Genomic DNA, 21710 nt, shown 5'->3' on the forward strand with positions numbered 1-21710 from the left:
CTCCTTGAGGACAAGGGCTTTGTCCTACTCCCCTGGTGTCCCCAGCATCTGTGGCATATGCAACCAAGCCTGTAGGCTTGATAAATGTTTGGTTGCATGAAACGGTTGCAGCTGCACCTCCTTGGTTTCCTCCACCTCCACCTGATCTCTAAATGTCAGTATCCCCCAGGGTTTGAACAGGGGCCTTCTGCCCTTCTGTCCCTGGATGATCTCATCCATTCCCATGGCTTTAAATAGCGTCTTTATGCTAATGACTCCCATAGTTATACTGGGGATCTCCAGTCCCAGGGTCCCCTCTGAGCTCCAGACACATATATCCACAAGCCTTCTTGCTATCTCCACTCAGATGAAGTGTAAACAGCTCATCTTTACTATGCCTGAAATAGAACCCCTTACTCTAAAGCCTATCCTTACCCCAAGTGTTCCTCTCTTTAAAAAATTACCACAATCCTCTCTAAGTTGCTAAAAGTAGAAGCCCAGTGTGGTTCCTGATTCTTCCTTTTCCCTCATCCCTTTACAGCAGTAAGTTTGTTACTTTTCCTCCAATAAATGTCTAGAATTTCCCACTTATCTCCATCTCCATCCTCACCAGCCTGGTCCAGGCCACTGTATCTCTTGCCTGGACCTCTTTAATAGCTATTTATGTTCTCACCTCTTCCCGCCTGCATATCTATTCTCTACAGAGCAGCAAGAGTGACTTTCTAAAACAAAAATCCTATCATGTACCTCCTTGCTTAAACATTCAGTGGCATCTGACTGCACATAGAGCAAAACCCCTCCATGGTTTACAAGGGCCCCCTGACCCAGACCTTCTTCTCTCTCCACTGGGCCCCCTGCCTCTCTCCCCGTAGGTTCAGTATACTCTAGCCACACTGGCCTTCTCTTACGTTTTTTTTTTTTGTTTGTTTGTTTTGTTTTTTATAATGCCCAGAGCTGTTTCTCACCTCTGGGACTTTGCATATGGTGTTCTCTGCCTAGATCACTTTCCCACCTCTTGGCATTTCAGATTTCAGCTTAAGCTTACCTCCCCAGAGAGGCTTCCCTGGCCATCCAAACTAAACTAAGTCCCTCCACCCACTCGTCACTGCCCCCGCCCCCAGCTTAGCCCAGGATTTGGTCCCTAGCAGGGACTCAGCAGATACTTCCTGAAAGGATGGATAGCTGCAGCCCTGGGTCCCAGCTCCTGTGAGTTCTTTTCTTCCTCCTTCCACACCACCAGGGACTCAGCACCCTCCCCTCATTTTTACACTTTCTCAAAACTGCCCACACAAGCACCGTACTGTGGGGTTTCTTTCTTCTCCAAATTTAGCTGCACAATTGGACAAAGATTCCTTTGCTATCTGCTTCCTTGCTGTCACCTTCAGTTTCAGGTTTAAAAGCTAGTCACTGCAGGGGAGGAGTGGAGAGAATGGAAGATCACCAACAGGGAGAAGTGGCAGAGTCCAGGGCCTGACGCAGCTCCTGTGGACATGGTGGTGCTATATAGTTAGCTCCTGACTGCCCTTCTTGGCAAGATCTTTCCAGTTTCTAGGACAGTCCCGATTCCCACCATTCTGTTCTAGTGTCTGACTACATGCCATGAGTTTTCTCACCATATGGTTGCTCTACCCTTCTCTTCCTGCCCTTCTCCCATGACAACAACCTTTCTTAAATTACCCCCACACTCAGTAGTTCAAAGGTCATGGTCTAGTTCAAGCCCTTGAGCTCTGCCACATAAAATCTGTGTGACTGTGGGCAAATTACTTATCCTCTTCAAGCCTCAGTTTGCTCATCTGTAAAATAGGATAAGAACAATACCTCCATTCCAGGAACTGCCAAAGCGGTGACTGGCATAATACACGTCAAGCATTTGGAACCCATAAAAAGTGCCCTCTTCCCCCTCAGGTGGATAAATGGTGTAACAGACTCTTAGGCTCTAGTGAACAATTTAGTGTTTTAACCAAATAGTGTACACATGAAACTGATATGGTATTGGATGACTGGTACATTGGATGGTACATTGGTTGACTGGTACATTCTTGTGGCCTGAATGGTGAGCCAGGTCATGTCTGTAGGGCAGGAGCTTGGTCTCTGTGAGGAAGGAAGGGAAGAGGAGTTGGCTTGGAACTAAGGGCTGCACTAAAGTGGGGAAAGGACAAATCTTTATTGGAAAGCAGAGCTCATAAGACTGAACTTAGGCAGAGAGGAGAGGGTCACCCATCTCTTGGGCCTGGTTCTCTTGGTCCCAGCTTGGGAGCAGGGGTGCATCCCTGAAAATGGGTTGTGAGATGGCCCCCTTCCTGTGGGATCAGGGCGAAGGCATAGCTGGGAGGTCTGCTCCTCTGGTATCCATCTCTCAGTGTGCACTTCCCTTTGATACCCTGGAACCTTCCCTAAAGTCTTATTTGAATGCCGTGCTCAGAGTCAGCTCTGCAGAGGGAAGGTGTGCCACCTCCTGGGCTAGAGTATTTATTAAGGGACAACCAGTGTCCCCAAAGCCACATTGGTGATAGCCTCTCAAGGGGAAGGTGCATCTTGGTGAATCCTGGGGACGGAGTCGGGATCACGTGGTCCAATTGCCCCTCCCATGTAGGAATTTCTTCTTCCAGTGCCAACTCGGGCAGTCCTGCCTGAAGTTTTTTTTTTTTTTTAATTAAGGGAGCCGAAATGTCCCTTTCAACATTCCGGAGGTATTCATTTCACACCGTGGAGGTTTCACTTCCTCAAGGCCACCACTTTGCAGGAGAACTTTCACTTTCAGGAATGGCCTCACAGTCCCTGAGCTCAGGTCTGCTGTAAGCTATGCCTGGTGAAACAAAACTGAAGTCTGGGCTCTAGGGCAGGCTCTGCCACAGCAGCTAAATGAGCTGGAAAGATCAAGTACTCTCAGCTTCCTTGTTGCCAGATGGAGAAAACAACCTCTGTGTTAGTCTCCTACTGCTTCTGTAACAAATTACCACGAACTTCAGTGGTTTAAGACAACACATATTTATTGTCTTACAGTTCTGGAGGTAAGAAATCCAAAATAAGTGTTATGGGGCTAAAATCAAGGTGTCAGCAGGGTTGCATTTCTTCTAGAGACTCCAGGGTGGAATCCATTTTCTTGCCTTTTACACCTTCAAGAAGCCACCTGCATTCCTTGGCCTGTGGCCCCTTCCTCCATCTTCAAAGCTGATCACTCCAACCTCTGCTTCCATCATCACATCCCCTTTTCTGTGTCTGAAGAACTCTTGTGATTATATCAGACCCACCCAGATAATCCAGAGTAATCGCCCCATCTCAAGATTCTTGACTTAGACACATCTTCAAAGCCATTTTTTTTCATGTAAGGTACTGTATCCTCAGGTTTAAGAATCAGGATGTGGGTAACTTTGGGAAACCAGTATTCTGTCTACTGTAATCTTCTTACTATATAAGCTGTTTTTTTCAAACCCCATCCATTTCCCAGGCTCCAGAAGCTTCTTATCTCAGTTCAAAAGGCCTGACTTAAGATTCCCTAAGAATGGAGGATCTGTAGATTCTTCTAGTTGCCTGTTTTAGTGTTGAAAGCCCTTAAAGGAATCATCTCTGGCTGTGGTATAAGAGATCCATGTAGCTCTGACCAAGTGCTCCACAAATTCAGTACTTAGTGGCAGAGCCACAGAAACATTTCAACTGAAGATGGAAATTCTATGGAAGAGCCAGAAATTAAGGTGGGGAGTGGAGAAGGAAGGTAACTAGCAGCTGCTGAGCATCTGCTATACCCAGCCCTTACACACAAACCTCTCATTTAATCCTGGGGAGAAATTGAGCCTCAAACGTAAGGAGGTGGCAGAGCTGAATGAGAGTGAAAGGGTTCTTTCTGAGTCTTACTCAGCGCACCCTGGGGTTGGGGGGGTCACTAGAGCCCTGGTTTTATATTTTACCAGCATTTCTTTTCTCTTGGCATTATAAGCAATCCCAATGAGGGGACCATTGGTTATGGTGAGAATGGCTATATTTAGACAGGTTAGAGCTACACATTTGTAAATGAGAATTCGAGCTTACAGAGGAGAGAGAGGAAAATTAATTCCTACTTACCTCTGGATATTCAAATGGAGAGGAAATGGGGGAGAATGCCCTACTGGATGGGAGATTAAGATTGTCACCTGGACAGGAAGGGAGGCCCAGCAAAGAATCATTAAAACCACCTCTGTATTCACTTTGTTGATGAGTGCAGAATATCCCTCAAAGCAGTGGCTTGCAATCACCACCATTATTATCCAAAGACTTTTGTCAGAGACTTTGGTCCTCGAGCTAAAGAGATCTGTTGAGAGTCATAACCCTGCATAGATACGGCAGAGAAGTCGTGCAGATATTGACACAATCCCTGCCCTCAGATCTGAGATGGAAAGGAGGAGAGAGCCCTACCTTCAGGGAGAGCCATGTGTGGCATTTGGGAAAGAGACAGCCTCTTCCCTCAGAGAGTTCCCAGTCTGAGAGGAATGCTATAACCCATAGGCACTAAACACACCACTACAGGGGCCAATGTTCCCAAACCCACACGGTTCAATGGTTGTAAAGCCAGAGACAGAGGAAAGAACCATTAGATGTGAGCTTGGTTAAAGAGGGAAGGTTCTAGGAGGACATGAGTCTGGAATCAGGGAGAGGAAAACTGAAGTAGGGGGTTGGCACCAGAGTGCTGAAGTTGGGAGAGAAGCTTACCATCTGTGAGGCCTGTAAAGGCAAGAGAGGCGAGAGCTAGCCAGCTGAGGCCTTGGATGGGGAATCTCCTGGATCAACTGGATCTCTTCCCAGGCCACTTCTCAGAGAACACAGACCCACAGGGAGCCACTGCTTCCTTACAGAGGACCCCCTCACACCCCCGGCATGGCCATCCCATCTCTCCAGGGAGAAATCGTGCCTGGGTCACTTCCCATCCAGTCTACTTACCCAGAAACTGATTTCAGGTCAGCCAAGGAGACCTAGTACAACCACCTGTCCGTTATCTTCATGTGGCTTCTCCAGAGAGACCATGGTTTTCATGATCCTATGAGGGACCAGCAAACAAATGTGTTGAGCACTGAAGAAACCAAAGTTGACACTTCCCTGTTTCCAAAATGACTAAACACTCACATGCCAGGAAAAGGGGAAAAACAAACCAACAGCGTTGGCCTAACAGGTTCAGGTCCCCCAACTATTGAATATTCCTCAGAAACTTGGACTCCCTAACAAAAACAATTTGATCCCTGAGTTTTGCTATGCTGAAATGTGAGGATATGATGTGAATATGATGATTATGTAAGAAAGTTGCTGTTTTCCACCATGAATAGACTAATATAAACTTGGTCATCCTGGCCATTAAAACTGTTTTCCTTTAAATACTTGTGCTTTGTATTTGGCCAGCCACTTGTCTGAAGGCGAATTCATTCACAGACTTCACAAGTGAGTGTTTTCTTCCATTTTCTAAATGCTTTGGTCTCTGGTCCTCCTTTGACAACTTATTCCTAGAGGTTCTACCAATGATGCCAACAGACACATGGAACCTACAGAGTCCCTCTGAGGGGACTCTGTAGTCACCCTCCCCTGACACCTCTGGGGACTCTCATTTGAGGTGATGGAGCTAAAGCCGATTCTTAGCCAATTTTGCTTCTGGCTCTGATGGAGCACAGCAAGTTGTGCCCACACTAGTGGCAGCAGGAATGGTACATGATCTGGCCATTAAGTGATTTCTGTCAGGGAGCAATAGATGGTGTTTCTGGAATCTGATTCCCTGGTAGTCTTTTGGGGGAAAATATGTTTTTCTGGATTCTAATATTTCCTGGCATTTGAGAATACAGAATTGAAAAAAGGATTTTTTTTTTATTTTGGTGGTTCTATGACTATTGATAGAATTGTCTGTGTTGATGTGTTTCATGTTGGTGTCAATGGGGATTCTGTTAACTCAGAGCCTCCTTCCTCATCCCAAAGTTCTGGCTTTTAAAGTGTATAACTCATTATGGTCCCAATAGCTACTATAGCTACAAAGGTGAAATTCCTATACCTAAGTTGAAAGGAAACAAATCAGCTTTCTTTAATTTCTCTAAAATATTAAATGATTCAAAAATTAGATTCAAATGATTCAAAAATAACAAGGTTAAAAAAGGGATGTGGACATTAGAAGAGAGAGAGCTTAGCCTGCTGAATTCAGAAGGAAATCCCCCAATTACTCAGGTTTTCAACAGTGATATTTCCCTCCATAAAAGAACTAACAGTGCTTAATTATATGTTTTAATGGATCACCTTTTAGGTTTTTCTTAGGTGATCCTTTTAGTTCTTCCAACTTGTATAAGAGTTGATAAAATTATCTACTTTATAAATATGAAAAAATTTTGAGCAAACAAATTGATATAGTTAAACTTCTGGAGGGAGTTAATAGATCAGATTATAAGGTTTTATTTATTTTTAAGTTATTTATTTATTTATTGGCTGTGTCGTGTCTTCATTGCTGCACGCAGGCTTTCTCTAGTTGTGGCGAGTGGGGGCTACTCTTCCTTGTGATGTGCAGATTTCTCATTGCGGTGGCTTCTCTTGCTGTGGAGCACCGGCTCTAGGGGTACAGGCTTCAGTAGCTGCAGCACGCAGCCTCAGTAGTTGCGGCACACGGGCTCAGTAGTTGTGGCGCATGGGCTTAGATGCTCCACGGCATGTGGGATCTTCCCGGACCAGGGATACAATCCATGTCCCCTGCATTGGCAGGCGGATTCCTAACTACTGCGCCACCAGGGAAGTCCCATTTATAAGGTTTTTTTTTTTTTTTTTTTTTTTTTTTTTTCTTTGCGGCACGCGGGCCTCTCACTGTTGTGGCCTCTCCCATTGAGGAGCACAGGCTCCGGACGCGCAGGCCCAGCGGCCATGGCTCATGGGCCCAGCCGCTCCGCAGCATGCGGGATCCTCACGGACCGGGGCACGAACCCGCGTCCCCTGCATTGGCAGGCAGACTCCCAACCACTGCGCCACCAGGGAAGCCCCCATTTATAAGGTTTTAAAATCTAGTGGAGCAAGCTCATGTTCCAAACGTCTTTTTTCTAAAAACAATACTATCATATCAAACACACAAATGTAAAGAATCCAAAGATTTCTAAAATATTTTCTACTTACGTGCTTTAAATCTGTTGACCGTTTCAGATTTTTTTTTTTTTCCCCCTAAAGCTGTAATTCAGGGGAAAAAGAAAAAAAAAGCGTTTTGACTCTGGGTTTAATTAATGACCTTTGTTTCTAAGTTACAAAATAAGAAGCAAAAGTATTACTGTTAAATAAGGTGAACGTTTTAACATCTAATATATAATTGTATAAGAAGAAAAATCTGTATAGTATTCTCATCAAGATGATTCTTTGGAAAAATTAAACTGGTTTAACAATTTTGGCTTAAAACACCTCTATGCCTTCTCCCTGATTTTACCACCATTTAAAAACAATGCAGGCACAGTGTTCTAGTTTGTAACTCCTGGGATTATTTTCTCTTGAAAAATCCAGTTATTTTGGATTGCCTAAATTTCCCCTACTGTATTTTCTGGTCATATAAACTAACATCAATTTATTTAAGATTATAAAATTGCAAATTAAAGAGTTCAGCTAAATAGATGATAATAAGTAATATCTTTGTAAAAGGAGATTATTTTATGTAATGCTAAAAGATCACATAGACTTGATGTGCCAACTTAAATTGTAATTTCCAGACCCTTAGCTAACTTTATCACCTTAAACTAATACTGTATTAATTTGAATTAGTAATAATCTCTGGATACTCAAACAACAAATTAAAAAATTCTCCCACTGTTATTTAATGCATCCTAACATAGCCAACAGTAACAGGTTGGAAGCTTATGTAAATGTCTTTGGGTTATGTTAATGTACACATTGAGTTTTTAAGAAAAGTACAAAATGTCTGGGCCAATAGGGAAATGTGTATGCAAGATAATGGATGTGTTTTTGCTTATCAAGGGGAAAAAAAGGAATAACTTTATCTGAAATTGAAAATGTTCTTGCTGTGTCAATACATAAAAGAGACAAATCCGAGGTTGTGTCATAAGCTTAGATGGTCTGAGGGGAAGTAAACTTTATTTTCTTGTGTGTAAAATAGCTACAAATAATGAGTTTGTGAAGCATAATTATATATGTTAAATTTTTAAATGCAGTTAGACCAATGTTAATTAATTTACTCATTAGTATTGTGTTCCCTTACTGAGATTTTTCTGCCCATTTATATAATCAATTTAACCTATTCCAAAACAACAGAAATCTCTTTTTATCATTAATTTATTCTGTTAATATTAATTCTTTGTTCTTTTGGCATGTTTTACATTTTAACAAAGATCCTTCTTTTTGAAAAAGTTAATATTTCTAATAATTATTACTACCTATATCTGAGTGTTTTAAAAAAACATTGTTTATTTCTTGCCTTTAAATACTTTGATGTAAGTTCATATCTTGTATCCTCTAACAACTCTTTCGAATTTTATCTTGCCCAAATTCAGGCCCCTTATTCAGAATCGTAAAACTGTTAGGATGTCTTATTTTACCAGCCTATTTATGGGTTTTTTTAGATGGCCATGGGTAGCACGTGAATTTATTTTTTACCTTATAAAAGGTGAGATACGAAAAATAATTAGTTATATTTGACATTCTCCAGATGATTGATTAGCTCAACACCGTTGTTAGAGCCATCCTTTTCATTCCTGCTTATCAAAAAGAAACATTCAGCTTTTTAGGGTTAAGTATTTATAAGTAAAATGTATTAATTTAACCATTTCAGTGATTCCATTGAAAACAATCATACTCACATTCCACTTTGAAAAGAAACGTTCTGATGTTCATGTACAAAAACTGACACAATAATTGCCAACACATCTATTTATTTTAGGTTTTGTCCCTAGGTTTAAATATCCTTGTCAACTGGTGACATTCTTACTTTATGGCATAAAATAAAGGCCCTGGAGATTTGCTAGTATCCTCACTCTCTCACACAAATTGATTGCATATTTTACTTGAATTAAAAAGGCTCTACATTCCTACAATCTGTTGATTAACCAGAACCATTTAATCTTCTTATTACAGATGATAGTTAATTAATCATAATTACAGATTACTTTTCCTTGCATCTACTAAAGGCCCCTGCTACAAGCTAAAGATCAGGAATTCAGTCTTTTGAAAGAAATAACAAAGGAACATCAATTAAAAAAAACTGAACCTGGTACTCGTTTTTTAAAAAAAAAATTATTTTATTTATTTTTGGCTGCGTCGGGTCTTAATTGCGCCATGCAGGATCTTCATTGAGGCATGCGAGACCTTGCAGCACGCAGGCTCTTCATTGCGGTGCGTGGTCTTCTCTCTAGCTGTGGCCCCAGGGCAAGTGGGCTCTGTAGTTGTGGCTCTGAGCTCAGCAATTTTGCACACGGGCTTAGCTGCTGCGCAGCCTGTGGAAACTTAGTTCCCTGACCAGGGATCAAACCTGCGTCCCCTGCATTGTAAGGCGGATTCTTTACCACTGGACCACCAGGGAAGTCCCTGAACCTGGTACTCTTGACTTGGATATGATAGGATACACTCATGGGTACAGACCTCCCTAAATAAGTGGACATCATTACCATGGATCTGTTAGACTGAACCAAGTGACTGAGTCAGAATTCCTAGAGTGGTTTTGGTCTAGATTTGAACAGGGGTCAGCAAACTATGGCCCTCGGGACAAATCCAACTAGCTGTCCGATTTTGTAAATAACATTTTATTGGAACACAGCCATGCTCATTGAGTCACTATTATCTATGGCTGCTTTCCTACTACGACAGCAGGATTGAGTGGTTGCAAACAGAGTATGCAACTGATCTAAAAGTATACAACTTTGTAGAAGTAGACTACCTAACCCCAGATCAATAAAATAAAAATGAATTACCTACAACTAAGTGGACTAAATGAACCGATTTCATATGATTAACATTTATATTAATTGACATAAGAAAAAAAACCCCTTTCTTTTTAAATGTATTTCTTATCCTCTACTTAGAATATACCTAAAATTTTTTAAATAATATATTTTATTTAACCCAAATATCAACATTTCAACATGTAATCAATGTAAAAAATATTAGAGATATTTTACATTTTAAATTCTCTATCTTCAATTTTATTTTAAATGCAGTGTTTATTTTTATACTTACAGCCCACTGAATCACGTTTTTTAACATTTAAAAAAATTTATTTATTTTTGGCTGCGTTGGGTCTTCATTGCTGCGCGCGGGCTTTTCTCTAGTTGCGGAGAGCAGGGGCTACTCTTTGTTGAGGTGCGTGGGATTCTCATTGCAGTGGCTTCTCTTGTTGCGGAGCGTGGGCTCTAGGAGCACGGGCTTCAGTAGTTGTGGCACATAGGCTCAGTAGTTGTGGCTTGTGGGCTCTAGAGCGCAGGCTCAGTACCTGAGGCGCACAGGCTTAGTTGCTCCACGGCATGTGGGATCTTCCTGGACCAGGACTCGAACCCGTGTCTCCTGAATTGGCAGGGGGATTCTTCACCACTGTGCCACCAGGGAAGCCCTGAATCGCATTTTGAATGTCATTTTGTCCCAATTGAGCTTTTAAATTTCAAAAGGAAGAAAAATATTCCATGAGTGATCCTAATATAGATTATAAGCTAATGTATCATTAGGACAATTTTTTTTTTTTTTTTTTTTTTTGTGGTACGCGGGCCTCTCACTGTTGTGGCCTCTCCCGTTGTGGAGCACAGGCTCCGGACGCACAGGCTCAGCGGCCATGGCTCACGGGCCCAGCCGCTCTGCAGCATGTGGGATCTTCCTGGACCGGGGCACGAACCCATGTCCCCTGCATCGGCAGGCGGACTCTCAACCACTGCACCACCAGGGAAGCCCCCTCATTAGGACAATTTTAAAAGAACAATTTGTAAATTGTAATGACATGTATTGATTGGACTTGTCTACAGAACAATGATAGCACAGGTTAAATAATATGGAAAGTGCCTTTACTAAGTTCCTATACTTTTTTTTCCCCTTTACTTGTGATGTCTTTTTTTTTTTAACATCTTTATTGGAGTATAATTCCTTTATAATGTTGTGTTAGTTTCTGCTGTATAACAAAGCTATATGTATACATATATCCCCATATTCCCTCCCTCTTGCTTCTCCCTCCCACCCTCCCTATCCCACCCCTCTAGGTGGTCACAAAAAACCAAGGTGATCTCCCTGTGCTATGCAGCTCTTTCGAACTACCTATCTATTTTACATTTGGTAGTGTATATATGTCAATTCTACTCTTTCACTTCGTCCCAGCTTACCCTTCCCCCTGCCTGTGTCCTCAATCCATTCTCTACGTCTCTGAACCTGCCCCTAGGTTCATCAGAACCTTTTTTTTTTTTAGACTCCATATATATGTGCTAGCATACGATATTTGTTTTTCTCTTTCTGACTTACTTCAGACTGTATGACAGATCTAGGTACATCCACCTCACTACAGGTAACTCAATTTCGTTTCTTTTTATGGCTGAGTAATATTCCATTGTATATATGTGCCACAGCTTCTTTATCCATTCATCTGTCAATGGACACTTAGGTTGCTTCCATGTCCTGGCTATTGTAAATAGTGCTGCATTGAACATTGTGGTACATGACTCTTTTTGAATTATGGTTTTCTCTGGGTATATGCCCAGTAGTGGGATTGCTGGGTCGTATGGTAGTTCTATTTTTAGTTTTTTAAGGAACCTCCATACTGTTCTCCATAGTGGCTGTATCAATTTACATTTCCACTAACAGTGCAAGAGAGGTTCCTTTTCTCCACAACCTCTCCGGCATTTATTGTTTCTAGATTTTTTTGATGATGGCCATTCTGACTCGTGTGAGGTGATAACTCATTGTAGTTTTGATTTGCGTTTCTCTAATGATTAGCGACATTGAGCATCCATTCATGTGTTTGTTGGCAGTCTGTATATCTTCTTTGGAGAAATGTCTATTTAGACCTTATGCCATTTTTGGATTGGGTGGTTTGCTTTTTTGATATTGAGCTGCATGAGCTGCTTGTATATTTTGAGGATTAATTCTTTGTCTGTTGCTGCATTTGCAAATATTTTCTCCCATTCTGAGGGTTATCTTTTTGTGTTGCTTATGGTAACCTTTGCTGTGCAAAAGCTTTTAAGTTTCATTAGGTCCCATTTGTTTATTTTTGTTTTAATTTCCATTTCTCTAGGAGGTGGATCAAAAAGGATCTTGCTGTGATTTATGTCAAAGAGTGTTCTTCCTATGTTTTCCTCTAAGAGTTTTATAGCGTCTGGCCTTATATTTGGGTCTTTAATCCATTTTGAGTTTATTTTTGTGTATGGTGTTAGGAAGTGTTCTAAATTCATTCTTTTACATGTAGCTGTCTGGTTTCCCAGCGCCACTTATCGAAGAGGCTGTCTTTTCTCCATTGTATATTCTTGCCTCCTTTATCAAAGCTAAGGTGACCATATGTGCATGGGTTTATCTCTGGGCTTTCTATCCTGTTCCACTGTTTTTGTGCCAGTGCCATGCTGTCTTCATTACTGCAGCTTTGTAGTATAGTCTGAAGTCAAGGAGCCTCATTCCTCCAACTCCGTTTTTCGTTCTCAAGACTGCTTGGGCTATTCGGGGTCTTTTGTGTTTCCATACAAATTGTGAAATTTTTTGTTCTAGTTCTGTGAAAAATGCCATTGGTAGTTTGATAGGGACTGCATTGAGTCTGTAGATTGCTTCGGGTAGTATAGACATTTTCACAACGTTGATTCTTCCAACCCAAGAACCTGGTATATCTCTCCATCTGTTTGTATCATTTTTAATTTCTTTCATCAGTGTCTTATAGTTTTCTGCATACAGGTCTTTTGTCTCTTTAGGTAGGTTTATTCCAAGGTATTTTATTCTTTTTGTGCAATGGTAAGTGGGAATGTTTCCTTAATTTCTCTTTCAGATTTTTTGTCATTAGTGTATAGGAATGCAAAGATTTCTGAGCATTAATTTTGTATCCTACTACTTTACCAAATTGATTGATTAGCTCTAGTAGTTTTCTGGTAGCATCTTTAGGTTTCTCTAGGTAGAGTATCATGTCATCTGCAAACAGTGACAGTTTTATTGCTTCTTTTCCAATTTGCATTCCTTTTATTTCTTTTTCTTCTTTGATTGCTGTGGCTAAAACTTCCAAAACTATGTTGAATAATAGTAGTGAGAGTGGACACCCTTGTCTTGTTCCTGATCTTACTGGAAATGCTTTCAGTTTATCACCATTGAGAATGAGGTTGGCTGTGGGTTTGTCATATATGGCCTTTATTATGTTGAGGTAGGTGCCCTCTATGCCTACTTTCTGGTGAGTTTTTATCATAAATGGGTGTTGAATTTTGTTGAAAGTTTTTCTGCATATATTGAGATGATCATATGGTTTTTCTCCTTCAATCTGTTAATATGGTGTATCACATTGATTGATTTGCATATATTGAAGAATTCTTGCATTCCTGGTATAAACCCCACTTGATCACGGTGTATGATCCTTTTAATATGCTGTTGGTATTCTGTTTGCTAATATTTTGTTGAGGATTTTTGCATCTATGTTCATCAGTGATATTGGCCTGTAGTTTTCTTTTTGGTGACATCTTTGTCTAGTGTTGGTATCAGGGTTATGGTGGCTTTGTAGAATGGGTTTGGGAATATTCCTTCCTCTGCCATATTCTGAAAGAGTTTGAGAATGATAGGTGTTAGCTCTTCTCTAAATGTTTGATAGAATTCGCCTGTGAAGCCATCTGGCCCTGGACTTTTGTTTGTTGGAAGATTTTTAATCACAGTTTCAATTTCAGTGCTTGTGATTTGTCTGCTTATATTTTCTATTTCTTCCTGTTTCAGTCTCAGAAGATTGTGCTTTTCTAAGAATTTGTCAATTTCTTCTAGCGTGTCTATTTCATTGGCATATACTTGCTTGTAGTAATCTCACATGATCCTTTGTATTTCTGCAGTGTCAGTTGTTACTTTCTTTTCATTTCTAATTCTGTTGATCTGAGTCTTCTCCCTTTTTTTCTTGATGAGTCTGGCTAGTGGTTTATCAATTTTGTTTATCTTCTTAAGGAACCAGCTATTAGTTTTATTGATCTTTGCTATTGTTTCTTTCATTTCTTTTTCATTTATTTCTGATCTGATCTTTATGATTTCTTTCTTTCTGCTAACTTTGGTTTGTTTGTTTTTTTGTTCTTCTTTCTCTAATTGCTTTAGGTGTAAGGTTAGGTTTTTATTTGAGATTTTTTTTTTTGTTTCTTGAGGTAGGATTGTATTGTTATAAACTTCCCTCTTAGAACTGCTTTTGCTGCATCCCATAGGTTTTGGATCATTGTGTTTTCTTTGTCATTTGTTTCTAGGTATTTTTTGATTTCCTCTTTGATTTTCTCAGTGATCTCTTGGTTATTTAGTAGCGTATTGTTTAGCCACCATGTGTTTGTATTTTTTCCAGATTTTTTTTCCTGTAATTGATATCTAGTCTCATAGAATTGTGGTCAGGAAATATACTTGATATGATTCCAAATTTCTTAAATTTACCAAGGTTTGATTTGCAACCTGAGATATGATCTATCCTGGAGAGTGTTCCATGAGCACTAAAGAAGAAAGTGTATTCTGTTGTTTTTGGATGAAATGTCCTATAAATATCAATTAAGTCCATCTTGTTTAATGTATCATTTAAAGCTTGTGTTTCCTTATTTATTTTCATTTTGGATGATCTGTCCATTGGTGAAAGTGGGGTGTTAAAGTCCCCTACTATGATTGTGTTACTGTCAATTTTCCCTTTTATGGCTGTTAGCATTTGCCTTATGTATTGAGGTGCTCCTATGTTGGGTGCATAAATATTTACAATTGTTATATCTTCTTCTTGGATTGATCCCTTGATCATTATGTAGTGTCCTTCCTTGCCTCTTGTAATAGTCTTTATTTTAAAGTCTATTTTGTCTGATATGAGAATTGCTACTCCAGCTTTCTTTTGATTTCCATTTGCATGGAATATCCTTTTCCATCCCCTCTCTTTCAGTCTCAATGTGTCCCTAGGTCTGAAGTGGATGTCTTGTAGACAGCATATATATGGGTCTTGTTTTTGTATTCATTCAACCAGTCTGTGTCTTTTGGTTGGAGCATTTAATCCATTTACATTTAAGGTATTTATTGATATGTATGTTCCTATTACCATTTTCTTAATTGTTTGGGGTTTGTTTTTATAGGTCTTTTCCTTCTCTTGTGTTTCGTGCCTAGAGAAGTTCCTTTAGCATTTGTTGTAAAGCTGGTTTGGTGGTGCTGAATTCTCTTAGCTTTTGCTTGTCTGTAAAGGTTTTAATTTCTGCATCGAATCTGAATGAGATCCTTGCTGGGTAGAGTAATCTTGGTTGTAGGTTTTTCCCTTTCATCACTTTAAATATGTCCTGCCACTGCCTTCTGCCTTGCAGAGTTTCTGCTGAAAGATCAGCTGTTAACCTAGGGGGATTCCCTTGTATGGTATTTGTTGCTTTTCCCTTGCTGCTTTTAATTTTTTCTTTGCATTCAATTTTTGATATTTTGATTAATATGTGTCTTGGCATGTTTCTCCTTGGAGTTATCCTGTATGGGACTCTCTGCACTTCCTGGGCTTGATTGACTATTTCTTTTCCCATGTTAGGGAAGTTTTCAACTATAATCTCTTCAAATATTTTCTCACTCCCTCTCTTTTTCTCTTCTTCTTCTGGGACCCCTATAATTTGAATGTTGGTGCATTTAATGTTGTCCCAGAGATCTCTGAGGCTGTCCTCAATTCTTTTCATTCTTTTTTCTTTATTCTGCTCTGCATTAGTTATTTCCACTATTTTATCTTCCAGGTCACTTACCCGTTCTTCTGCCTCAGTTACTCTGCTGTTGATTCCTTCTAGAGAATTTTTAATTTCATTTATTGTGTTGTTCATCATTGTTTGTTTGTTCTTTAGTTCTTCTAGGCCCTTGTTAAACGTTTCTTGTATTTTCTCTATTCTATTTCCAAGATTTTGGATCATCTTTACTATCATTACTCTGGATTCTTTTTCAGGTAGACTGCCTGTTTCCTCTTCATTTGTTTGGTCTGGTGGGTTTTTACCTTGCTCCTTCATCTACTTCATATTTCTCTGTCTTCTCATTTTGTTTAACTTATCGTGTTTGGGGTCTCCTTTTTGCAGGCTGCAGGTTCATAGTTCCTGCTGTTTTTGATGTCTTGCCCCAGTGGGTGAGGTTGAACTAGTGGCTTGTGCAAGCTTCCTGGTGGGAGGGACTGGTGCTTGTGTTCTGTTGGGGGGGACTGGATCTTGTGTTTCTGGTGGGCAGGGCCATGTCCGGTGTTGTGTTTTGGGGTGTTTGTGAACTTAGTATGATCTTAGGCAGCCTCTCTGGTAACAGGTGAGGTTGTGTTCCTGTCTTACTAGTTTTTTGGCATGGGGTGTCCAGCAGTGGAGCTTGCTGGCCATTGGGTGGAGCTGGGTCTTAGCATTGAGATGGGGATCTCTGGGAGATCTCTCACTGATTGATAGTACATGGGGTTGGGAGGTCGCTGGTGGTCCAATGTCCTGAACTCAGCTCTCCCACCTCAGAGGCCCAGGCCTGACACCAGGCCAGAGCACCAAGACCCTGTCAGCCACATGGCTCAGAAGAAAAGGGAGAAAAATAGAAAGAAAAATTTTTAAAAATTAAAAAAAATAAAATTTAATAAATTATTAACATAAAAAATAATAATTTTTTAAAAAAGAGAGAGCAACCGAACCAATAAACAAATCCACAAGTGATAACAAGCGCTAAAAACTAAACTAAGATAAACATAAAAATCAGGAACAAATCAGTTGCAGACAGCAAACTTCAAGTCTACAGTTGCTCCCAAAGTCCACCGCCTCAATTTTGGGAACATTTGTTGTCTATTCAGGTATTCCACAGATGCAGGGTACATCAAGTTGATTGTGGGGATTTAATCCGCTGCTCCTGAGGCTGCTGGGAGAAATTTCCCTTTCTCTTCTTTGTCTGCTCAGCTCCTGGGGTTCAGCTTTGGTTTTGGCCCCGCCTATGGTGTAGGTCTCCTGAGGGCATATGTTCCCCACCCAGACAGGAGGGGGTTAAAGCAGCAGCTGATTAGGGGGCCCTTGCTCACTCAGGCCAGGGGGAGGGAGGGGTATGGTAGTCATAATTGGAACGTGGGGCGAGCCTGTGGTGGCATAGGCCGGTGTGACATTGCAACAGCCTGAGGCGTGGCATGCGTTCTCCCAGGAAAATTGTCCCTGGATCACAGGACCCTGGCAGTGGTGTGCTGCACAGGCTCCTGGGGTGGTGTGGATAGTGACCTGTGCTTGCACACAAGATTCTTGGTGGCAGCGGTAGCAGCCTTAGCGTTTCATACCCATCTCTGGGGTCTGAGTTGACAGCCGTGGCTGGTGCCTGTCTCTGGAGGTCATTTAGGTGGTGCTCTGCCTTCTGTGGGCAGACGGGGAAGGAATCCCCTCTCTTCGCTCACCCCAAAACAATTGTCTCTTGCCTCTTCGGCAGTTCCAGGCTTTTTCCCGGACTCCACCCTGGGTAGCTGTGGTGCACTAGCCCCCTTCAGGCTGTGTTCACACAGCCAACCCCAGTCCTCCCCCTGGGATATGAAATCTGAAGCCTGAGCCTCAACTCCCAGCCCCCACCCGCCCCGACGGGTGAGCAGACAAGCCTCTCGGGCTGGTGAGTGCTGGTCGGCACAGATCCTCTGTGCAGGAATCTCTCCGCTTTGCCCTCTGCACCCCTGTTGCTGTGCTCTCCTCCGTGGCTCCAAAGCTTCTCCCCCCCCCCCCCCACCTCCCATCCCCACCAGTGGAGGGGCTTCCTAGTGTGTGGAAACCTTTGCTCCTTCACAGCTCCCTCCAAAGGTGCAAGTCCCATCCCTATTCTTTTGCCTCTGCTTTTTCTTTGTTCTTTTGCCCTTACCCAGGTACATGGGGATTTTCTTGCCTTTTGGGAAGTCTGAGGTCTTCTGCCAGCATTCAGTAGGTGTTCTGTAGGAGTTGTTCCACTTGTAGATGTATTTTTGATGTATTTGTGGGGAGGAAGGTGATTTCCACATCTTCCTCCTCCACCATCTTGAAGGTCCCCCCCAGTTCCTATACTTTTTATGGCCTAATTCCCTATTTTATAAGTTTGAGGCAATGGAACCAAATTGATGTACCTTATTTACCTCTAGAGTGATTTCAGTACTTATGGTCATGTAGATTATTTATATAGGTTCAATAAGAATCTGTCCTTTTTCTTACCAGAATATAATTAAATATTCACTATGCCAAAAATTCCATTTAATTAGGTGTGATAAGCCCTTTATTAAGGAACAAAGACTACATTTTACATGTGAGAATGACATCTATGAAGTCCTCCCAGGAGGGGGTGGCTCTGGGAGCCATCTGGGATGGCTTTATGACTTATGAAATTCCAGCCTTACAGGTAGTAAAAATTTCATTTCCTGGCAGGCATATTAACAAATATGGGAATCTTAGAGAAAATAGTGCTAATAAGGATGGTAAAATTTCTTCTGACACAAAAGTTATTCCCAGCCCTAGGAGTTTTACAAGCCTCCAGACAGAAGTTCACTGTCAAGCCTCAATGTCATGTGGCTCTAATTCTGTTAGCCACTCAAAAAGGAAGTGTTTATATGTTACATCAACTCCTTTTGTTATGCCTGTGGAAATAAATTTTAGTCAAATAAAAAAAATATCAATTTAATAACACTGAGTCAGAAAACTGTTAATCTGCTTAGGTTTTCTCAAAGGCAAGGACTTGCCCACAGGAAAAGAAAAACTGCAGAAGCAAAACCTGACACTTTTTTCTGCTTCATTCATGACTGAGCACCACTGCGGGGTGGAGGTGGGGACATTCTACATCTGGAGATAATCCAAAAACAACAGGCTATTGTGACTGGCTCAGGACTCCAAAATAATAAACTCTCATTATTTCTCATAAATATGGACTCTGGCAGAAGCAATTTTTTCCTTGATTTTTACTATGCTAACAAGTGAAGATAAACTGTGAATATGATGGACATGTGAGAAAGCTGCTGATTTCTACCATGAATATTGTAGCCTTGGTCATCTTTTTTTCCCTTTAAATACTTGTTGTGATTTGTATTTGACAAACCAATCTTTCTTTCTGAACTTGGACTCCCTTTTACCTTTTGCAGTAAATTGTTTATTTGTCCAAATGTTTCTGTCTCTGAGTCTTTGACGGCATTTACTGTGTGCTGACACTAACACCATATGCTGGAGCTGAGGATTTGGAAATGAACTTGGAGGAAGACACCTGCCTGTAAATAAAGAACTTCCCCTCAGATATTTGGCGGGATGTTAACACCACCTTCATTTGCTCTGACACTCCATGCAAAAGGAACGGATCCTCAAAACAGTTACGCCTAAGAGGCCACCCATCTCATCTGTGCCTCTCTTGCCCTACCGCACGCTTCAACCACTCTTGAATCCTCCCAGGTCTTGGAGCATGGCAGCCTCTTCCCACCCCAGGCCTCTTCTGTTTCTCCTGCCTCACATGTTTTTGCCAAGCTAGTACCTGTTCCTTCACAATTCAGCTGAAACATCATTTCCCAAGGAAGAGTTCCCTGACCACCTGTAGCCTTTTATAAACTCTCCTAACCCTCAGAATTGCCTTGTTGAACTTTTCACAGTTGTAATAAAATATTTATGCTATCCTTTGTTTAATGTCCATGTTCTTTGCCAGACCATGTACTTCATGAGGACAGGCACTGATTCTCTGTTTTCACTCACCTTTCTGCCCTCACCACCTCCCACGGTGCAAGGCAACTGTGCCATGCTCAGTAAGCATTGGTTGAACAAGTAAACCGAATGATAAGAGCAGCGTGGGGACTTAGAACAATTGGACCAGGGAAGTTGTCAGGATGTTTGTTTTGCGATTTCATCTTACCTCCTGAGTTGGTTATTCACAAGGTGACAAGGACTATGGAAAGAGATGAAATTTCTAGAATTTCAGGTTCCAAACAAAATAGAAGAGTTTGGAGTTATGTACCATCTTGAGATCATTCATTTTTTCAGTCGTTCAATAACTACTAAGCATCTACTATGTGTCAAGCACTAGGGATGGACACAAAGGTGAATAAAACAGACACAGTCCTTGCCTTTACTGAGTTTATAGTCTAGTGAGGGAGGCAGACATTAATGACATCCACACTAACACATGAGATGTAAAATTATAACCGAGTCACGTGCTAGGAGGAGAGGTACAAAGTACACTGACAGCCCCGATAGGGGTTTTCCCTCACTAGGGAGTCTGCCTTTTCCAAAGGTGCCTGCTGAGCTGCAGTCTGAAGGATGAGTAGGAGTGTTTAATTAAGAATATGCAGAGTATGACCTGCTGAATAAGGATGCACAAACCGTACACACAGGGTGGGCAGGTAGCTCCCTCACTGTCTGAGCTTCCACTTTGGGGAAATGAAAACCCCAGGGCAGTTTTGATTGAAGGCACAGTTTCAATACACTCACACAAAGAAAGTAAAGTGACAAGATTTATTACTTTCAGATTCCAGAAACAGAGGAGGGAGGTGTGCATTGAGCTGGGGGCGGGGGCAGTCCTCTGTCCTGGGTCACAAGCCAGCAGGAGACAGAGAGTAAGCACCTTTTACTTATAAGGTGGTTGGGGAGCACCACTAACTTTTCCAGGGCTCAACTTTAAGTGCTTATTTTAAAAAGTGTCCTGGGAAATGCAAAGCAGGACCTTGTGGCTGGAATCCTAAACTCAGGTCCTTATCTAAATGTCCAGACTCTGGGTATGAGCGGAGTTATACTGTAAAATGCCTGGGCAGCAACTCAAAATAGCTGCCTCTTCACAGGAAATGATGCAAACATGAAGTTCATGCTGCTTGATGTGCCATGAATAAGTCCTTCGTCTCTGACCTCGGGTTCTTGTGTCTTCTGCCAGAATCCATGAGATTCTGTCTATCTCATTAACTTGCAAGTAGTATAAAATCTCAGGCCCTTCATAGTTATTGGCAGGCTAGTAGATGACATATACAAAGGCACTATGGTGGGAGAGAGTAGAGCAAATATAAGAAAGAAGGCATGAATGGATGAGTTATAGGGAGTGAAGGGGGCATGGTGTGAGATGAAGCTGAGAGGTGATGTGCCGTGGGACACTTGGCCAATCCTGCTGGGGCAGGCCCAGGGGATGTCTTGGCTGTTATGACAATGCCACCTTCATGCAGGACATGTGGAACTAATAAACTGAGTTTGGGGGAGCACAGGACAAGGCTTGGGCTAATCTGTGCCTATGAAGTAATTTTTAACAAAGGAAGAGAGTGAACTTGGGTGTTTTCTTAACATCCTGCACCCTGTTATGAACATTTTTACGTGCCGACTACTTTGTAATACTTCTATTAGAGATGAAAGGAAGTCCACTTCCCAGTGCCCTAAACAAACAAGGGAAAGTTATCATGGACTATCATTGCTGCCAATCATCTAGGGTACAAAAGAAGGCTAGTTGCCTTGAGAGGGTGAAGCCATGACCCTTTAGTATTCGTGAGTATGACTCTGGACAAACTGCTTTCTGACGATTTCTCTTAATAAAGAGATGTTTCAGTTTCTAGGGAGAGGAAGGAAGAGAAGGGGGACAGAGGGAGAGACCTCACCAAGAGAGGGCTGTGAAATCAGTGTGGCTAACATTGGATTATTACCTAATATGATTGTAAAAATAAAGGTATCTGTTCAGAAGCCCTCTGTCCCATTCTGGCAATT

This window comes from Phocoena sinus, chromosome 1 (assembly GCF_008692025.1).
Source record: "Phocoena sinus isolate mPhoSin1 chromosome 1, mPhoSin1.pri, whole genome shotgun sequence".
Lineage (NCBI taxonomy): Eukaryota > Metazoa > Chordata > Mammalia > Artiodactyla > Phocoenidae > Phocoena > Phocoena sinus.